Source organism: Schistocerca nitens, chromosome 9 (assembly GCF_023898315.1).
Source record: "Schistocerca nitens isolate TAMUIC-IGC-003100 chromosome 9, iqSchNite1.1, whole genome shotgun sequence".
Lineage (NCBI taxonomy): Eukaryota > Metazoa > Arthropoda > Insecta > Orthoptera > Acrididae > Schistocerca > Schistocerca nitens.
This window is the reverse complement of record NC_064622.1, coordinates 190460408-190480117: the sequence shown is the minus strand read 5'-3', so window position 1 is coordinate 190480117 and position 19710 is coordinate 190460408.

The window sequence follows — 19710 nt, the reverse complement described above, 5'->3', positions numbered from 1 at the left end:
TGTGTGTGTGTGTGTGTGTGTGTGTGTGTGTGTGTGTGTGTGTGTGTGTGTGTGTGTAAACCTCAACCTAAAAGCGTAGCGGAAAATAACACAGCGTCTATAACTTTAGTAAAATCTGTTGGCTGCGCATTAAACTGTGATCTAAGGCACGTTTTTCTGCTTGACTTTTCATGTCCTACTGCGGGAGACATCGTCAGAGGATCAAATGGTTCAAATGGCTCTGAGCACTATGGGACTTAACTTCTGAGCTCATCAGTCCCCTAGAACTTAGAACTACTTAAACCTAACTAACCTAAGGACACCACACACATCCATGCCTGAGGCAGGATTCGAACCTGCGACCGTAGCGGTCGCGCGGTTCCAGACTGTAGCGCCTAGAACCGCTTGGCCACTCCGGCCGGCCATCGTCAGAAGTAGTGGAGCTGTAGGCATTTGAGTCTCCTCAATGACTTGCTTAAAAATGTAATCCATGGACACTGTACTTTTTCAGTTGACGAAACTCCCACGTTAGAGCAAGGCCTAATTTCCTGAAAACCAGTGTCACCCAGGAGGTAAACACAGGCCGTAAAAGCATTCGTATGATTATTGTTTGTAAATTCTTTGTGTAACACACTGGAACAAGTAGCCTGTTGAAGACGGGGGCATGTACACCGAAACATCTGATCACGTTTTACTAAAATTTTATTAAAAAGGCACTGGTGTACGTGGTGTTATGCTAATTAAATAAACTTTCAGTTTATCAGTCCACATATCTGCAGTTTCAATCGTAGAGCCTAATTTTCGTTTCATTTTCACTCTTATGTGTCAAATTTCACATTGTCATTAGAATAAACATTCAGTACTCATGAAAAAAAATCTGTTTGCAAGCTGTAGTAGAAAAACAGACTATGATTACAAGCATTCACCGTATACAGTTTGTCAAATACCACAGAAAACGGTAAGGTTACTCCTAAAACAGTTAGCACAGCTCTTCGTACACAAGGTTCCATTAAAATGAGCTTACGACGTAAAATCGACGACTACGAATGACAATTCAGCAAATCAGGAGTATGCAGGGTGTCACAGGAGGAAGGCATATGACAAGAGTGATAATTCGAAGCAAATAATCTAGTAAACACGAGCTCTGAAATGCATACGTTTTAAACTATGAGCAGTACTTTATCTTCCATACTGTGAAAAATATTTCTTCTGCTGCAAGCTCCTTGGTTTCCATATTTTGAGAGGTAGTATTTTGGACCAAAAAAGAAAAAAAATTTCAGTAAACATGGGCTCTAAAGCACGTATCTTAATATGAGCATTTGTTCATCTTCTCTTCTGTGAAAAACATCTCTTTTCCTGAACAAGTGCTCTTAGCTCTTAAGGTACGCATTTTAGAGCCCGTGTTTACTTGCTTTTTTGTTTCGAATTATCGTTCATTTCATATTGATCGTTCTTCCTGGGACATCGTATATGAAATTAAATGTGTAGTGGGTGATAAGTTTAACAGAGGACAGACAGAACACAATTTTCATACTCGATTCAAGGATCACGCAGGCACAAATAATACAGCTGTATTCGGTATACATATAAACCACACAGGACACCAAATGGAAGTAATGCATACAGGCCCTAAAGAATCGTTTCGTTAGCATAACGGGTGAAGAAATTTTCACGCTTCACTTCAAGAAACCAGACATCCTGTTCAATGGACAAAACAGTTTTAAATACATAGCATTTCCTTTAACTTCATAAAGACATTTTACAGACAGACACAGTCATATACATGCAGATACAGCTATGCTGCTGTGATTTTCACACCGGGCGAGACTAGCCCGGCGATGACGAAACCAGCGCATCACAGGAGCTGAACTGCACGCTCTACATGTTCTTGAACCAGGAAAAACAGCTTCCTCTGGTGGCATGCTCGCAAAACCAGCACGGTAATGTGCAGGACTGAAGGATGCATGTTCAAGGTGCAAACTGCGAAATTCTCTTCCATTCTAGTTTTATACACTGAGCAAAGTTTTATCTTGGTAACTGTTTTGATACATCACGTTTAGATTATGACAGCTGCTAACATGTTATCTCACACTACTTTGTAATTTTTGATTTCGTAATGTGTGTGCGTAAGTGAGGCAGCACGCAGCACGCTAAACTGACGGGTTGCTCTGTAGCTAGAATGAGTATCGTACACATTTTTATATTTTATTATTTTCGTTAGTTATGTAAGATCATCTTGACAAGCCTTTTATTTGATTCAGCAGAGCTGAAGATTAAGACATCGACTGCGAGTGGGCTTTGATTTAAATCAGTGAGGAAGGTTGAAACTTTGCGCCGGACAGAGTCGAAACCGTGTCTTCTGCTCACTAGGCAGTTGCGCTGGCCACTGCGCCATCCGGACACAGTGGTCATCACAGCTCCACTCACTAGTCAGACCCAAATTCTCAGCCTTTCCACACACTACGAATGGTGGGCATCCGCACTAAACAGATCATTGGTCGTCCTCGCCTTATTTATATATACGTGGTGTCTGTTCATTCGGACATGTCCGAATGGAGAGTTGGGGTTTGTTTGGGGGTGGAGACCAAACAGCGACATTATCGGTCTCATCGGATTAGGGATGGACAGGGAAGGAAGTCGACCGTGCCCTTTCAAAGGAACCATCCCGGCATTTGCCTGAAGCGATTTAGGGAAATCACAGAAAATCTAAATCAAGATGGCCGGACGCGGGATTGAACCGCCGTCGTCCCGAATGTGCTAACCACTGCGCCACCTCTCTCTGTCCCGAATGGACAGACACCACATATAGATCCGAAGATGTTCGAAATTTGTAAAGGCACATGTGACATTACCTTGTAATATAAAATTTTAGAGTACTAACCATTTTCCGCAAATATATCTCCACTTGACATGACATCAATCTTTCATAAAAAAAAGTCCGGCTAAAATTTCAGGCGACATGCATAAACTTCCTTGACTTTCAGGAAAAGAATCCTTGTGAAGTGGCCGAATTGAGTTGTGACTTAACGTGACATAACGGGTCTCCGACCCGACTATTGGAGAAATGACCGCCCTGCCTCTCATTACAGCCATGTCCAGTAATTACTTGTACCGACGCTGTCAGCTGAGTTGCCTATCAGTGCAGGAGATGGGCGCTCCTCTGCAGGCGCCGGGGCTTTTGTCGCGCCGCGCGGCAGATATTGGCACGGAGCCGGGGCTCAGAGCGCAATCCCAGCCCAGCGCGGCTGACAACTTGTGAAGAGGGCGCCCCAGGGCCCGCGCCGCCGCTGATCGGATTTATGGAAATTCCGACACAGTTTTCTCGCCTGTCCGTCTCGATCGGTAAACGCAGCCGCCGACAGCTCCCTCGTATAAAAACAACAGAAAAACTCGGAGAAAAGTGCAAGAGGGTGAGAGCAGGAGATAAAGACACAGACTGGCGGGCGACATCGCTTGGCCTTCCACACGTCCCGACACAAGTTTCCGTTATTCTGTGCTAGTAACAGAAAACACACTGCGAATGTGGGCTCTTTTCTGCCGTTTCAGGGGTACCAGACCATGTCATTTCCTACAGTTCACTGTTATGAAGATTGGAGATAATTAGTGGAGCACAAGACCCTTTAGTCCCTTAATTACCGTAGGAATCAGTGTAAATTTCCTGAAACACGAAGAGTTAGTGTTACAAATACGCGTCTTAAATTAATACTGGAGGACGACAGGGATTCCTCAATCGTGCTGCACGGCGGTAGTGATATCCCTGTACAAAAAAATGAAGAAGAAAAATCTGTGAAAACTATAGAAGAATAAGCCTATTATATGCCTCTTAAAAGCTCAAAGCAACAATTTTAAACAATAGAACGAGAAAGATACCTGACGCTCTCATAATGGAGGAAGGAAATGGTTTTAGAAAGGGAGTATCTTGTAATGGCAGTGTTACTGTTGTATAGGAATTAATTTAAAAAACAATGTGAATACAACACAGAGATTCACATCACAGTCATATATTACGAAAGGTTTTTCTATAGAATGGACAGAAGTAAGCTTTGGGACATGATGGGTAACGGCGTTGTCCGAGACATTTGATGCAAATAATAAACAGTTTCTATCTGCATGCAAAAATTCTAGTAAATAAGGAAAAGAGACGGCAAGGCCAATAAGTAAGAGAAATGTAGGACGATTGAGGAACAGATGGCTTCAGTGAAGACGAAAGAGGCTGCAAGCCTACTCAATGAAATGAAGAAGAAGAAGAAGAAGAAGAAGAAGGCAGGTGATGTTCTCCTTTAAACAAACCAGTCTTAAAAATTAAATCGCTGGCTCGAAATTTTAATTGCCTCATAAAAATAACCAATTATTTTTTCTTTAGATATAAAATAGAATTGTTTGTACCACGAGAGCAATAACTGAATTTAAACAAAAAAGCTTACATTGCTCCATAGGAAACCAGCGCTTTCCACACATAGCTTTTCTGCACAGCAGAGATGAGTTGAAATTCCGCAAGGAAGTCAGATATTCCGTAACTGACACGGACTGTAACCCCTCTGTTAGAAATGCAGCAATATGCACTTCAGGATCACATGACAGTACTTGGTACTCCCTCTCTGTACTTTTAGGAGAATATCACCGCACACCTCATCCCCTGTCAATCCCAGGATTTTTATCTGTCGCGTACCACTTCATTCACCTCTGGCAAAGTTTGTTGATGTGAAGAATGCCTAGTTGCACCATGGTTTGAACTCCACGTTCAACTGTAGGCTCCCTATAACTGGCTGGGTGAGTCAATTTCGAGGTCAGTAAAATGCAAATAAATACAGCCACCTCCAATAGGAACATGTCTAGTAAAGCGCTGTGATGATCAAAACAATCTTCGGATCGATGACAGCTTTACTTTTTGAAGTCATGTATTAGCGACCAATAGTTCAATGCAACTCACCGTCACGAACACACGACATTTTGAATCATAGATTAAACGTGCAGGCTCTGAGCACTATGGGACTTAACATCTATGGTCATCAGTCCCCTAGAACTTAGAACTACTTAAACGTAACTTACCTAAGGACAACACACAACACCCAGTCATCACGAGGCAGAGAAAATCCCTGACCCCGCCGGGAATCGAACCCGGGAACCCGGGCGTGGGAAGCGAGAACGCTACCACACGACCACGAGCTGCGGACGTAAACGTGCAGGGGGAAAAATATAACCATCATCCCTGAGATCGATAAATTGCTAGTAGGAATATGGTTCATAGTTTTACATAACCTTCGCAAATAGCGAAACATGACAGAGATTAATTCAAATTATGATAAGTTGAACAGAAGTCAAAGTGGCAGTTTAACACTTCCAATACCACTGATTTCAGTGTGACCCCAGTCTAATCATTTTCTTGTTTCTCGAACGTAATATTTGTGATCATATAATCATGACTGTAACACTGAACGTTCGCTAAAATACTGCAATACATCCGGTGTACATTATATGACTCCAGTGACACTCAATGAGACAAAAAAATCCTGGTACTAGGAGGGTTAGACCACGTTACATCTCACAACAAAACTCGACAGGTCACACAGCACAACGGTACTAAATGTAAATGTTTAAGATGCAGATCAGTTATAGCTTAATGATAAGATTAATGCGCAGAACATAAACCTGAAAAGGGACACAGACGTAGGGCGCGCTGGATTAGTCGAACGGTCTGAGGCGCTGCACTCATGGACTGTGCGGCTGATCACGGCGGAGGTTCGAGTCCTCCCTCGGGCATGTGTGTGTGTGTGTGTGTGTGTGTGTGTGTGTGTGTGTTTGTCCTTAGGATAATTTAGGTTAAGTAGTGTGTACGCTTAGGGACTGATGACCTTAGCAGTTCAATCCCATAAGATATCACACACATTTGAACATTTTTGAACACAGACGTAGGACTTTGATCTAACATAACATCTTGCCGAATCGTATTTTTCTCAACTGAAATATCGATTCTTCTGGAAAATATTTGCACTTACTCCTGTTTGACAGACTATTGTTCATTTGTGATGAAATCGAACCACATCACTTGATTATGAAACTGAAAACCAAGCTTCATAGGGATATCGTCCCGTAAGGTAATGTCTTTGCAGCCGGCCGTCACTTCATGCCCTCGCGAGGCGTCAATAAACGGTAGAGCTTGGGGTGGGGGAATACGATGAACACACATTTCGCCCGGCCGATAATGTCATCCTTCCAAACTGGAACCGCAACAATTTCTTCAAGTAGCTCCTCAGTGTCGCTCACAAGGTTAAGTGAAAACAGCTCGAGAACTCTACCAAAGGAAAAGCCACGAGCCGGCCGCTGTGACCGAGCGATTTTAGGCGCTTCAGTCCGGAACCGCGCTGCTGCTACGGTCAAAGGTTCGAATCCTGCCTCGGGTATGGATATGTGTGTTGTCCTTAGGTTAGTTAGGTTCTAAGTTCTAAGTCTAGGGGACTGATGACAGCACATGTTAAGTCCCACAGTGCTTAGAGCCATTTGAACCATTAGAAAAGCTACGCAGGTCATGTGTGTGGCATCCACTCATGTCCATCGCTCTCCCATAGTAGCGAAAACACCTGTTTGTAACCGACTGTATTACGATCGTGCGAATATAAACGCTGTGCTGGGTGAACCAGTATTGTGAATTATTTTACCACTAATTCTGTAAAGTAAGAAACAATACAGCTTTGGAGACACAGTCTTCGAAAGCGTCAACTTACACGGTAATTCTGGGTAAACTCTTAAATGTCCATAAGCTTAGTTATTACATAAGCAACCGAGGCAGACATTTGTTCCAGCCATTAAGCGCTGACAAGTCACACGTTAAAGAGACGTAAGCCAGCCGTCATCAAGCACAGACGAACTACTTTGATACGTAGTCGGCTTCGTATTTCCTGCGGCCGACGCACAAACAGAGGCGCTTAGCTTATTTGTTAATCTCTATTTTGTTATTCGTTCGCCGGCGGCGTTATTTTTCGAAATGGTCGTCTGGACGCAGCGGACGCGGTGAAAGGGTTCCTTTCATTGCGAGTATCCGAGGGACGGCCAGAGTCGGGGGCTAACAGATAAACAACGAGCATTCCCCCAGGGGGCGGAGGCGAGCTGTTTGGATTATCTCCGGAGCTGTCACGTCTGCCGTGACGAGACGCCAGGAATAACACGCGTCCGCCGCTACCTCAGGAGCCGACGAGCGGCCACCTAGGGGCACCGAGGTCAAAGACTCCACGCCTGCTGCCGTGCAGAGTCTTCCTACAAAAAAGAAAAAGAGGGTATGACGCCTTTCTTACAAAATGTCAGAGTCACTGCGCCAGAGCCGCAACGGACGTGTACACTCTACACCTGCATCCATACTCTGCAACCACTGTAAAGTGTATGGCCGAGTCTACTCCCCACTGCGTCACGTATTCAGATGTCTTCCATTCGCACAGGGAGCGCGGGAAGGAGACTGCTTGGATGCCTGTGTGAGCGAAGTAAATAGTCTAATTTAATATTCGCTGTCCCTACCGACACAATGTGTTTGAGGCTGTAGTATATTCCTAGATTTCTCATCTAATACTGTGTATTATGCGCACAAACAAAGGTGACACTCGGTGCGGTGGCCGATGGGAGCGACCGTAAAGGCACTTCTCATTTACAGTCGCTCTCATCAGCCACCGCGCCGAGTGTCAACTTTCTTTGCGCGTTTAATATGTAAGTTTTCGCGAGGTAGTTTTTTAATGTTTATCTCTACACCGAAACAAAACTAATAGTTTTCAGTCTGGAGAGCAGATCCCTTCCTAAATTACTCCTCACTTCCTGCAATGAGGTTAGTATCATCTGCAAAGCGTAGGTTGATGGCTTTTGTACGTGTTAATGGTACAAATGCGATTATTCATCAGCAGATTAGATACACTTTCTTCATGATGCGGCGATTATACTGTTCTGAGACGTAGATATCCACATTTACGAGAAGGAAATCGGCGACTGAGGCACTCAGGTAGACACGCGATATGAAGAGAAACTGAGACTAGTAAATCGTTTTTGTAAGTAACTTGTAAGGATACGTGGGAAACCTCTGCAGTCAGACAATAGCAACAAGATTGTACATGCGATACAGTATTCTGATGTGCATTTCCTGTACGGACACGACGGGATGCTTACGCAAGTATTTAAAGCCGAATATCATCAAATTTTGATCGAAATTAGTCATTTCGAAAAATGTGTGTGCAACTGAGAGGTGAAAATGAGAAAAATAAATATTCATTTTTCCCCTTTTATAATTTGGTAACTGTGGACCAGTTTTTGCAAAATATCTGCTGTAGTAAAAAAATCGATGAGAGAGCGGGAGAAGCAATTGTTGCCTAGCAAACAGGGGTTGTTGTACAGTGATTAAGGCACTAGGATGGGAAAATGTACAAATTACTGTGTATCCACCCTGATTTAACATTCCGCTTGTCGTCCAAAAGCACTTTGGTCGAATGCTTTGACCTTCCCTTCATTACGATCCGAGACAAATGTCAGACTCACAATTATTGGACGAATCCTGAAGAAATGTAATTCACAGACGAAAGACGTCGGTTACAAGAGCCGCTTTCGACCAGTCCCTGAGTATTGCTCGTCGTTCTGAGACCCTTGCGCAGCTGAATTAACGGAAGCTATAAAAAATTCAATGAAGAGCTCCGTGACTCGTGACTGGTTTATATAATCAGCATAAGGTTCAAGGAAGTGCTCAGTGCAGTAGGAAGCGTTGCAAGGAAATGTATAGCGAAGAGCCTTAATCACAAATTTCCGAGAGCCCACGGTCCAAGACGAGGGAAGAACTACACTCGCATTTATTCCTCCAGCACACGTCTCGCGTAACGATCACGACTCTAAAATTAGAGAAATGCAGCCTCATACGGGCTACTGCCAGTCTTTCGTCATGCTTGCCACCCGTGAAATGAATTGAGGAGCGCAAAAATGAATCTAATTCACTAAGTACCTCCCGCCACAAAACGTACGGTTACTTGCTGACACAAATGTACAGAAAACATTTTGTCTCACATTCATATCTATTAGAACTGGTTTTTCATTTTTAATACATTCACTGTCAATCACACGCTTAAATTTGACTTTCCTTCGTTCTTTCTTTCTTTTCTGTCACATAATTCGTAGTAAGTGCGATGACCGTGACAACGACGGAGACAAAACGAAGAAAAGGGGAAAATAAAAGTATTAGACTTGAAATACAATGCTCCGCAAAACTTAAGGACGAGATAGATGAAGTAACATAACATATTAACTACTCGGTGAAAATGAAAGTAAGTGTGGAGCACATTGGCAGAGGTCTCCTAGTCGTGCGCAGAAAGCTGGATGTCACACGGCGTGAGATCAGCGTGGCTGTAGCCCCAAATGGCGCTGGCGCCTCAACACGAGGCAGCTGAAGGAACGGGAAAGCCAGTGTATGCCGACCGCCGAACAGTTATGGAGCACCTTGGTAGCGTTCTTCCTTACAACATGGTGCGGAGAAAACACGTGGATGACTTCACACGGGAAAGAATCATTGGGAAGCTTGAAGAAGGACAAAGTGTGACGTGTGCAGCCCAGGAGTTTGATATTACTCATAGCGCTGTTTCACGTGAATGGGGAGCATTCCGAACCATGGTTACTGCTGCGCGAAGGAGCCCCAAGTCATATGCTGGGTGTAATTGTAAGCACATTTAACAGGACTGCAAGCATGTAGTCTCACATTCTACAAGGGCACAGCGACTGCATTGAGGTGGTCTCTTTGCCCAACGACCAGTAGGTTGTGTTCCGTTGACACCCTAACACCAGCGGTGCAGTGGTTAGCACACTGGACTCGCATTCGGGAGGACGATGATTCAAACTCGCGTCCGGCAGTCTTGATTTACACTGAAGCGCCAAAGAAACTGGTATAGGCAAGCGCATTCAAATGCAAAGACAACTAAACAGGCAGAATACGACGCTGCGGTCGGCAACGCCTATATAAGACCACAAGTGTCTGGCGTAGTTGTTACATAGGCAATTATCTAGATTTAAGTGAGTTTGAAGGTTGTGATATAGTCAGCGCATGAGCGATAGGACACAACATCTCCGGGGTAGCGATGAAGTGGGTATTTTCCCGTGCAACCATTCCACGAGTGTACCGTGAATGTCAGGAATCCGGTAAAACATCAAATCTCTGAAATTGCTGCGGCTGATAAAAGATCCTGCAAGAACGGGACCAACGACGACTGAAGAGCATCGTTCAACGTGACGAAGTGCAAGCATTCCGAAAATTGCTGGATATTTGAAACCTATGTCATCAAGTGTCAGCGTGCGAACCATTCAACGAAACATAATCGATATGAGCTTTCGGAGCCGAAGGCCCACTCTTGTACCCTTAATGACTGCATGACACAAAGCCTTACGCCTCGCCTAGGCTCATCAACACCGATATGGGACTGTTGATGAGTGGAAACAAGTTGCCTGGTCAGATGAATCTCGTTTCAAATTTTATCAAGCGGATTGGACGTGTACGGATATGGAGACAACCTCATGAATCCATGAACCATGCATGTCAGCAGGGGACTTTTCAAGCTAGTGCGGGTTCTGCAATGGTGTGGAGCGTGTACAGTTGCAGTGATATGGTACCCCTGATACGTCTAGATGTGACTCTGACAGGTGACACGTACGTAAGCTTTCTATCTGATCATCTTCATCCATTCGTGTCCATTGTGCATTCCGATGGAGTTGGCCAATTCCAGTAGAACAATGGGCCAACCCACACATTCAGAATTTCTGCAAAGTGGCTCCATGAACGCTCTTCTGAGTTTAAATACTCCCGCTGGCCACCAGACTTCACAGACATGAACAATCCTGAGCATATCTGGGATGTCTTGCAATGTGCTCTTCAGAAGATAAATGGTTGAAATGGCTCTAAGCACTATGGGACTTAACATCTGATGTCATCAGTCCCCTAGACTTAGAACAACTTAAACCTAACTAACCTAAGGACATCACACACATCCATGCCCGAGGCAGGATTCCAACCTGGGATTATAGCAGCAGCGCGGTTCCGGACTGAAGCGTTAGAACAGCTCGTCCACAGCGGCCGGCTTCAGAAGATCTCTCCACGTCCTCATACTCCTACGGCTTTATGGACAGTCTTGCAGGATTCATAGTGTCAACTCCCTCCAGCACTACTTCAGACATTAGTCGAGTCCATGCCACGTCTTGTTGTGCCACGTATGGGTGCTTGCGGAGGCCCTACACGATATTAGAAAGGTGTACCAGTTTCTTTGGTTCTTCAGTGTGGGTTTTCCGTTTTCCCCTAAATGGCTTCAGGCAAGTGCTGGGATGGTTGCTTTGAAAGGGTACGACCGACTTCCTTCTCCATGCTTCCCTAATCCGATGGAACCGATGACCTCACTGTTTGGTCCCCATCTTCAAATCAAACAACCACACCTTGGCGGCAACGTTTTCAATGGTGCCAACTGCATAGAGACTGGAGAAATGCGGAGTGGTGTCGCGTGGTGTTCTCAGATGAGAGAATATTCGAAAGTAAGATTAAGTTTAACGTCCCGTCGACATCGAGGCCATTAGCGCGCAAGCTCAGATTATGTCTCGGATGGGGAAGAAAGTCGGCCTTGCACTTTCAAAGAAACTATCACGCCATTTGCCTGGACCGATTTAGGGAAATTACGGAAAACCTGCGTCTGGGTGAATGGACAAGGGTTTGAAACCTCGTTCTCCCGAATGCAAGTCCAGTGTGCTAAACACTGCGCCACTTCGCTCGGTGAGAGCACGTTCAGTCTAAGTGATGATTCTGGACGAATCTTCATATGACGACAGGTACGAACACGTAATACGCCCTGAAACACTGTCGAACGTGATCGTTTTGGTGGTCGAAATGTCATGGCAAGGGGAAACATAATGTTGCAAGGATGTAAAGACCTCCAAATCTTTGAACACGGTACACTCAGCGGTCACTGTTATCGTGACACTGTACTTCCTCCATTTGTACATCTTCACAGGGATGCGTTCGGCCCTGAAATAATTATTTTGGATGGCAATGCGCGACCGCATCGAACAGCGCAGAAGGAGGAAGTCTTGGAACGAGAGGACATTTAGAATAATGAACTGGCCTGCCCGTTCCTCAAACTTAAATCTCTTCGAGCAAGTGTGGGATGCGTCGAGGAGACGTACCGCAGCACATCAGCATGCGCCAACGATTATCCGGCAGTTGGCAGCCGCCCAAATGGAGAAATGGAATCCCCTGCCAACCTTGTGGCCAGCATGGGTCCATCTTGCAGAACATGCATTGTCTTCCATGGTGATCGCACATCCTATTAACTACCATGTCTAAGGGACCCTTATAAATCACTGTGTCTTCAGTGTGATTATTATCTTTGCGTAAAAGTGCCATTTCTGTTCGTCTCATTCGTATTTCTTTCAGTTATCTTTTGTACTACACTGTATCAGTTCTTTCTCTATGAGGTCCAAATTTCTTCTAGGTATGTTACTTGGCTGTGACACATCGCATGAAAGTTACTTTTGTCGTTAAGTTTTGCACACCATTGTACAATACTGTTTCATACGTTTGAAGCGTAGCGTCAGACAACTCAAAAAACGCAGTGGTATCGGAGAATTATATTTTACAGTATCTTGCGGTTCAAAGTGGTTGTGCGGTATCGCTCAGACGTAAGCGTGGGGATGGTACTAAGAAAGTTTGCTTCTCAGGATACGGAGCGCCTAGCGGTGGGCTCTTGGCGCTCCCCTTGGTATCTTCGCGGAAGACGTACGTTTCCACTGACTGGGCCAGTGACCGGCCGGCCGCCCATATTGCTCCCATGTTTCCCGCTCCATATGTCATAGGGCGCCCCCCACCCCAAGCAAGGACATCCGCTGCGCTGGCTGCCAGAGGACTACCCGTATAAAAGCGTCGGCCGAAAAGATGACGCAGCGATATATTCTTCCAGTCTTAGAGCTATACTCTTAAGCTACGTCTTATGCTCAACTGCCTTACGGTGCTCACAGTTAGCGAGAACTTATTGAAAGGGGCGACTTACAGATGCTATCGATAAGTTACGAGAAATGGCCATATTATTTTTCGACTTTTTCGGGAATAAGGCGTCTGCTAATTTTATTCCCAATCTCAAGATTTCCATTTCAGTCAAATATAACTGTTTCGACAACATCCGACGTCACATGCTACTTTATGCATTGAATAAAGTTTGAGCATCGAAATTACTTTCTTGACTTCATAAATGTCGTAATTTCTCCATTTTTACTAATATTACACTTCCCACAATGTTGAGAGGGACGGACTTTAATGCACTCGGGAGAATTAAATCATCATCATGGCATAATTTCGTTGCTCTCTGGTGGGCGCTTTCACTAACTTACAGAGAAGTGTGCGTGCATATATTGCACAGACGAGAAGATGTTGGAGGGATCTCCTCTGGAAGCGATTTATAGCTTCGAGCATGGTGGATCATGAAAAATATGTCTACCTCTATTATATCCCACACCAGTGGCAGGGTTATTTTAAAGCTTTGATTGTAGTAACTTTAGATAAATGGCACTATATTCATCGTCATCTTTCTGTGTGAACGTAAATGGACTAATTTACTTTTTTTTTCGTGGGATAAATTGACATTTTTGCTAAACTTTGGTCTGGGAAAAAACCTGTAAGGAGGACTACATTACATTGTACCTATGCGATTATTCATCTCTCTTTTGGGGCGGAATGTTGACTGAGATGCATGAATATTTAGAAATGATTCAGCCTTGTTACTGCCAAGGGAGCTGCCTGATTTCGTTTTAGGAAATAGTGTGTACTTAACCAAAGATCTCTCAAAGTTTATGGAATGAACTACCATTCAAAATGAACCCACAGTGGATTTGTATCTTCATAGTTGTGAGCTGCTTACGCGTACTGTATTTATGTTCAGTATTCGTTTCTAGGGAAAATGAATACGAATATCCCAGGAGTTTATCAAAGCAGGTGTAAAACTTTTGCTGGTTATTAGATAAAGCACAAAAATTTATACACTTATTACTTTCGAGTCAGGGTACGTGGAACAAGACGCGTTTTAGTTAACTCACTGAATTGGCTACATCTTATTATAAACATCTAAAAAAATTTCTTAGGCATGAATAAACATTGGTTGCCGTGATGAAATACAATGTAATAGACGTAGATCGCATAATAAGTACTCTACGAGTTCAAAAACAAGAGTACTTTCGAAAAACAATTGGTTTTAAAAGAGTGCATTTTGAAAAAAAATCGTACATGTTAATCTCTGAGAACGAGTTTAACGTATCGTGTGTGAAGTTTCTTAGAAGTAAACATAATATAAAATATAACTATAAAATTTCACTTATTGATTACATCATGATTTCTTTTCCTTTGTTTTCTTCTCGATTTTTTTCCTTTTGGTACTTCTACATTTGTTTTTTTCGTCAGATTCGTGCAGATCACCATTTACTGCCTGAGAAGTCATGAACAGGGTTAATTTCTGCTTCTCCATTACAAAAACATGTAACTAACGTGTTTAACAATGCCCTGATTCGCTGTGTTATTCTAAACATTGTTGCTGCAGTGCTTTCAGAAGTAAATAAGCTATTGAAACATCCCCTTTAGAAAAATTTATGAATTACTGTGCTGATAAACCTCTTACGTTATTTGACTTTCAAACAGCTGAGCAGAACTGAACGTACTCAGACATTTCTCTCTTTTCTTATTCTGATCAACACTAAACTGACACACAATATTTTTTTGCGCAACGCAATCTGACTTTCAATAGTCCCTACAAAAGAATGGCCCAGACTAACAATGACCTATACCTTTCATGAATCACTTACCTCAAAAAAATCGTCGTTACTCGAACTACTGCAATACAGCGAGCGCCAATACTGCCAGCTAAATAAAAGATTCTAACTACTGAAGGCACTAACTACTGAGAGGCATAGTTAGAAAATGAAAGATTTTGGTAGAGAACAAACAATGTATTTACCTTAATAATATTCAAAAGTCATCATATATATTTATCAATTGATTATATACAGTATTACAAATTTACTCTTTCTGATGGACAAAGGTTCAGATCGTCCGCTCTCAAAATTCTGCTATCTCTCTCCCCACATCTATCACTGCTGGCGGCTCACCTCCAACTGCGCAACGCTAAGCGCTGTTCAAATCCAACTGCCCAACACTGCAGTAGCGAAAATTCCAACAGTGCAAACCACCCACAGACTGCACACAGCACAGTCACTGATTTTCATAGAGTGCGCTACGTGACGTTACCAACATAAAAACCTAAACAGCCTACTTACACTATTACCAGTGACAACCAGTTGCACCAGGATTGATAACGGATACATTTCACAAATTGCCATCTGCAACAGGAAACTATTCCCTCTTTCATTAAATCCGACATTGCTGCTGTTGATATAAAAATTATCTTTCGAGATATTATTTTAGTAACAACTTGCTTCCTTGCAAACACAGCATTCTGCAGAGAATTACTGACGGTGCATCAACACAGTTGAAATTTCAGCCGGCGGGTGTATGATTTCCAGTCGGACGGACAGATCTCCCCAGAAACGACGTGCACGCCGCTTTTAGCGGGAGAGAAAGTCGCTTTTGCCTTACTACGCGCTCCAGGACTGCCACACTTAGAGACTTCTGAAGTGTACTGTTCCTTTCCACAAACGGATGTAACGCGACGCTATCTCGGAGTTTCTTGCGTGTGTGATTATCATCGTAATGGCTTCCCGCTTTCTTTTTGGTCACTGGCAAAGTGAAAGTCGTTTCATGAAATTCTGCGGATGCTGCTCGCAAGACTGTGCAGGGGGCGCACCGCCTTTACCGCCGCCAAAAATGTGAGCAACTCCGGACCGCGGCAGCGCGCGACGCACCGCAAGTGTTTCGCGGGGTCTTGTGAGCGCTGTACCGCCGTTGCCGCCCCCGCGTTCCTTGCAGACGCTGCTGCGACGTCGTCGCGGCCCCTCCCCTTCCTTCGGCCCCCTGCGGAGTCATCCAATTTCTTATTTCTCCCCTCGCTAAGTCACTTTCTTCCCCTGGCACCGCGGCGGACCGCGTCTCCGCGGCAGAACCCGCTACACGCGCCGCCAGCGAGCACGGGCAGAACCAGGCCGTGAGCTGCCGCGAATATTAAACGTGCAAACAGCCGCCGCCGTGGGCTCAATTTAAATGTTTGGTTTCTCGGGATTGGCACCCTCCGTCCACCCCCGAAAATGCGGGTCTCTTTCTTCAGCTCTCCTCTCCCCTCCACTCTCTCTCTCTCTCTCTCTTTCTCTTTCTCTTTCTCTCTCTCTCTCTCTGCCTACGTGATGCTCACTTTTCCTCCAATTTTCTTTTTATCTTGTCGATATTTTCCGTAAATATTAGCCTGATCCGCGCAGCTCCGAGGCAGCTGCAAACGCAAATCTAATAAGGTCGTTAAACATGCAAATCCCCTGCCCAGGGCCTGCTGCTCGCAGTCGCCAAACGCGTCTGTGGCTTAGCGGGCAACTAAAACAAATCAGGGACAGATTTCTACGTAGCTGCAACGGGACTCCTCCAATGAATGACCTGAGTATGCTACATAAGTACCGTTTCGTAATAAGCACAATTTCAAGGAAACAGATTTCATAAAAAATGTAATCCAATGATGGAAACCAAGCACATGGCATTTTCCACGTGTGTTAGTCGACCCAAATATTATTGCACCTGGTGTGAGGGCACTTCGATCGGTTTATCGTGACATTTTATCCTGTTATTTCACAAGGGCAAGCTAAGCAATTCATAGTATACTCACAACTGCCTTAAAATCATAAACGATGCGATGCGATTTACTTAGTCATCACTCTACTTGTTCACTGTGGTGTGTTCCCAATAACGGCCACGGGAGGCCAGGTGCAATAATATCATGCTCGAGTTGTAGTGTCTATGATATTTGCATTGTTCAAAAAATGGCTCTGAGCACTATGGGACTCAACATCTGAGGTCATCAGTCCCCTAGAACTTAGAACTACTTAAACCTAACTAACCTAAGGACATCACACACATCCATGCCCGAGGCAGGAATCGAACCTGCGACCGTAGCAGTCGCGCGGTTCCGGACTGAGGCGCATAGAATCGCTCGGCTACCGCGGCAGGTTATTTGTATTGTAAAGCCATGTTGTTATTCAGCTGTGACTGTTTCAAGATTTGTGAACACGTCTTAAAAAATAAAATAATCTAGATAATAATAAAATAAATAACATAGGCAAGTTAGCAAAAATTTGTAATTCACATCCGCCTCCGAAAACGTGTTGCTTTTGTAACATTCGCTCTAATGTAGCTATGTTAGCCAGGTACTACCCCAATAAGATAACCATTTATATTAAGTGATAATCCAAACCCTATTATATCATTAAAAAAGTGTGGCTGTGAAATAACCTAACGCCAGTGACAAAACAACACATTTTTTATGTCAGAGGCACGTCTAAAAAGTTGCAGTGTCTAAACACAAATGAGTTTTGAAGTCGTATATGAAAGTATAAAAAAATTAGAACTGTGTATGAGGTGTAATTTCCTGCATAAACAAACACTTAAGTCGGGCACATGGGCCAGCCGCGGTGATCTAGCGGTTCTAGGCGCTCTGTCCGGAACCGCGCGACTGCTACGGTCGCAGGTTCGAATCCTGCCTCGGGCATGGATGTGTGTGATGTCCTTAGGTTAGCTAGGTTTAAGTAGTTCTAAGTTCTAGGGGACTGATGACCACAGATGTTAAGTCCCATAGTGCTCAGAGCCATTTGAACCATTTTTCGGGCACATGGCGAATGATACACTGCGTCAGTTAAGCTAAAAATGTATGTACTACATATATTAATGTAAAACAAGAAGCCACAAGCTACAGATTAAAAGTAAGTGCACCTAAATATCAACTGAATGTGAGTATATAACTCGGGAAATGTGGGAGCTAAAGGCATCACATTTCCAGAAGGGGAAACGAAATTAACCTTTAAGGGTTGAGAGGGTATCTTGTTATTTCGGTGCTTACAGAAAAATTTTATGCATTCCTACGTATGACTCAAAAACTTAATCGTGTGAATTTCCATACTTGATATATAAAATGTGTACTTCTGCCTTTAGCGTTAGGTTACGAAGAAAATGGTTCAAATGGCTCTGAGCACTATGGGACTTAACTTCTAAGGTCATCAGTCCCCTAGAACTTAGAACTACTTAAACCTAACTAACCTAAGGACATCACACACAGCCATGCCCGAGGCAGGATTCGAACCTGCGATCGTAGCGGCCGCGCGGTTCCAGACTGTAGCGCCTTTAACCGCTTGGCCACCACGGCTGGCGGTTACGAAGAACTTGGCAGTATGCGTCCAATTATCACTATGACGTTGTACCCCCTATGGCAAAGATGCACACACTAATTCAGTTTAGAAGGGGGGCATAAAACCGTTGTATCCTCCCCTGAAGCAAGCGACCCACAGCTGATATCCTGGAAGCTGGCACTGGGACCGAGCTGGTCACACATATGTTCTTTCAGGGACAGATCTGCGGACTTTGCTAGCCACCTCACCATCACGCAGACAGATAACAGAGACATGTTCCATGTGAACGAGCACTGTCTTGCTCGAATATGCCGCCATGATACTGTCACGTGAGAGATAACACATGAGGACGCAGGATGTCATTGACGTAGGCCTACTGTTGTGTAGCCAGAGTTCTTTTAATCACAACCAGCCATGACATGAAGTCAATTAAGACGGCTCCCAACATCATGACGCTAGAATTAACACCGCCGTACCTCTCCAAGATATTAGAAGAATGGACCCTTGGGGAAATCACGAAAAACTTAAATCAGGATGGCCGGACACGGGTTTGAACTGTCGTCCTCCCGGCCGGGAGGTGCTTGCGCCTGATGTACTCTACTAGGAGCCTTGTAGGCTCAACACAAACCGTTAGCGTCATTACCTTATTACTTTTACCACAAGTACCCTTTCATTAGCAACTTTGACCCAAGCACAAAATCAGTTACCTCTCTATTGTATATCGTAAATAGTTTAGCAGGCTGGACGTGGAGGTCTTAGTCTTAGTTTCGAGCTTTAGCGTACCATAATCTCTTCTAGTTAAGTTAGTTTTTAGGATGGTAGATGTTAAAGGCATGGTGAGCGACGGCCAGCGTCTTGAGAGTCATTCCAAGACACGGGCCGCCGCCCACAACCAGGTGACGGGCAATATCATACCTATCTCTTCTCTATTCAATTCTCTTCCTTCCTTCCTTTCTAAATATTTAATTTCGTTTTGTTTATTAATATCTCACTTGATTTTGTATTAGTTAAAAGTTTTTCTAATGCTACACAAAAAAAGATATGAAATGGATGTAAACAAATAGAGCCCGCCTCCACGTGGCGGGACACGGGCAACGGTGTGAGTGGGGACGGGAGCCGGTGTGGTGTTACTTTGTCACTCCGGACCCCGGACCCAGTCACAGCGGCTAAGTGGCAACATACGACCCACCATAAGAAATTAAGACGGTGGGTCATAAAATATAAGCAGCTAATAAAAAGAAAAGTGTCGTCCTCCCGAATGCGAGTCCAGTGTGCTAACCACTGCGCCACCTAGGGCGGTATTGATCAGGTATACATCTAATTTTGCCAATGCTTCTAAAAAATTTCTTCCATCTGTTACGAGCAATTCCGATGTAGTGTTACTAAAAGTGTTCAGACACAAGTGTGACTGTTCACGCAGCTTGCATTAAC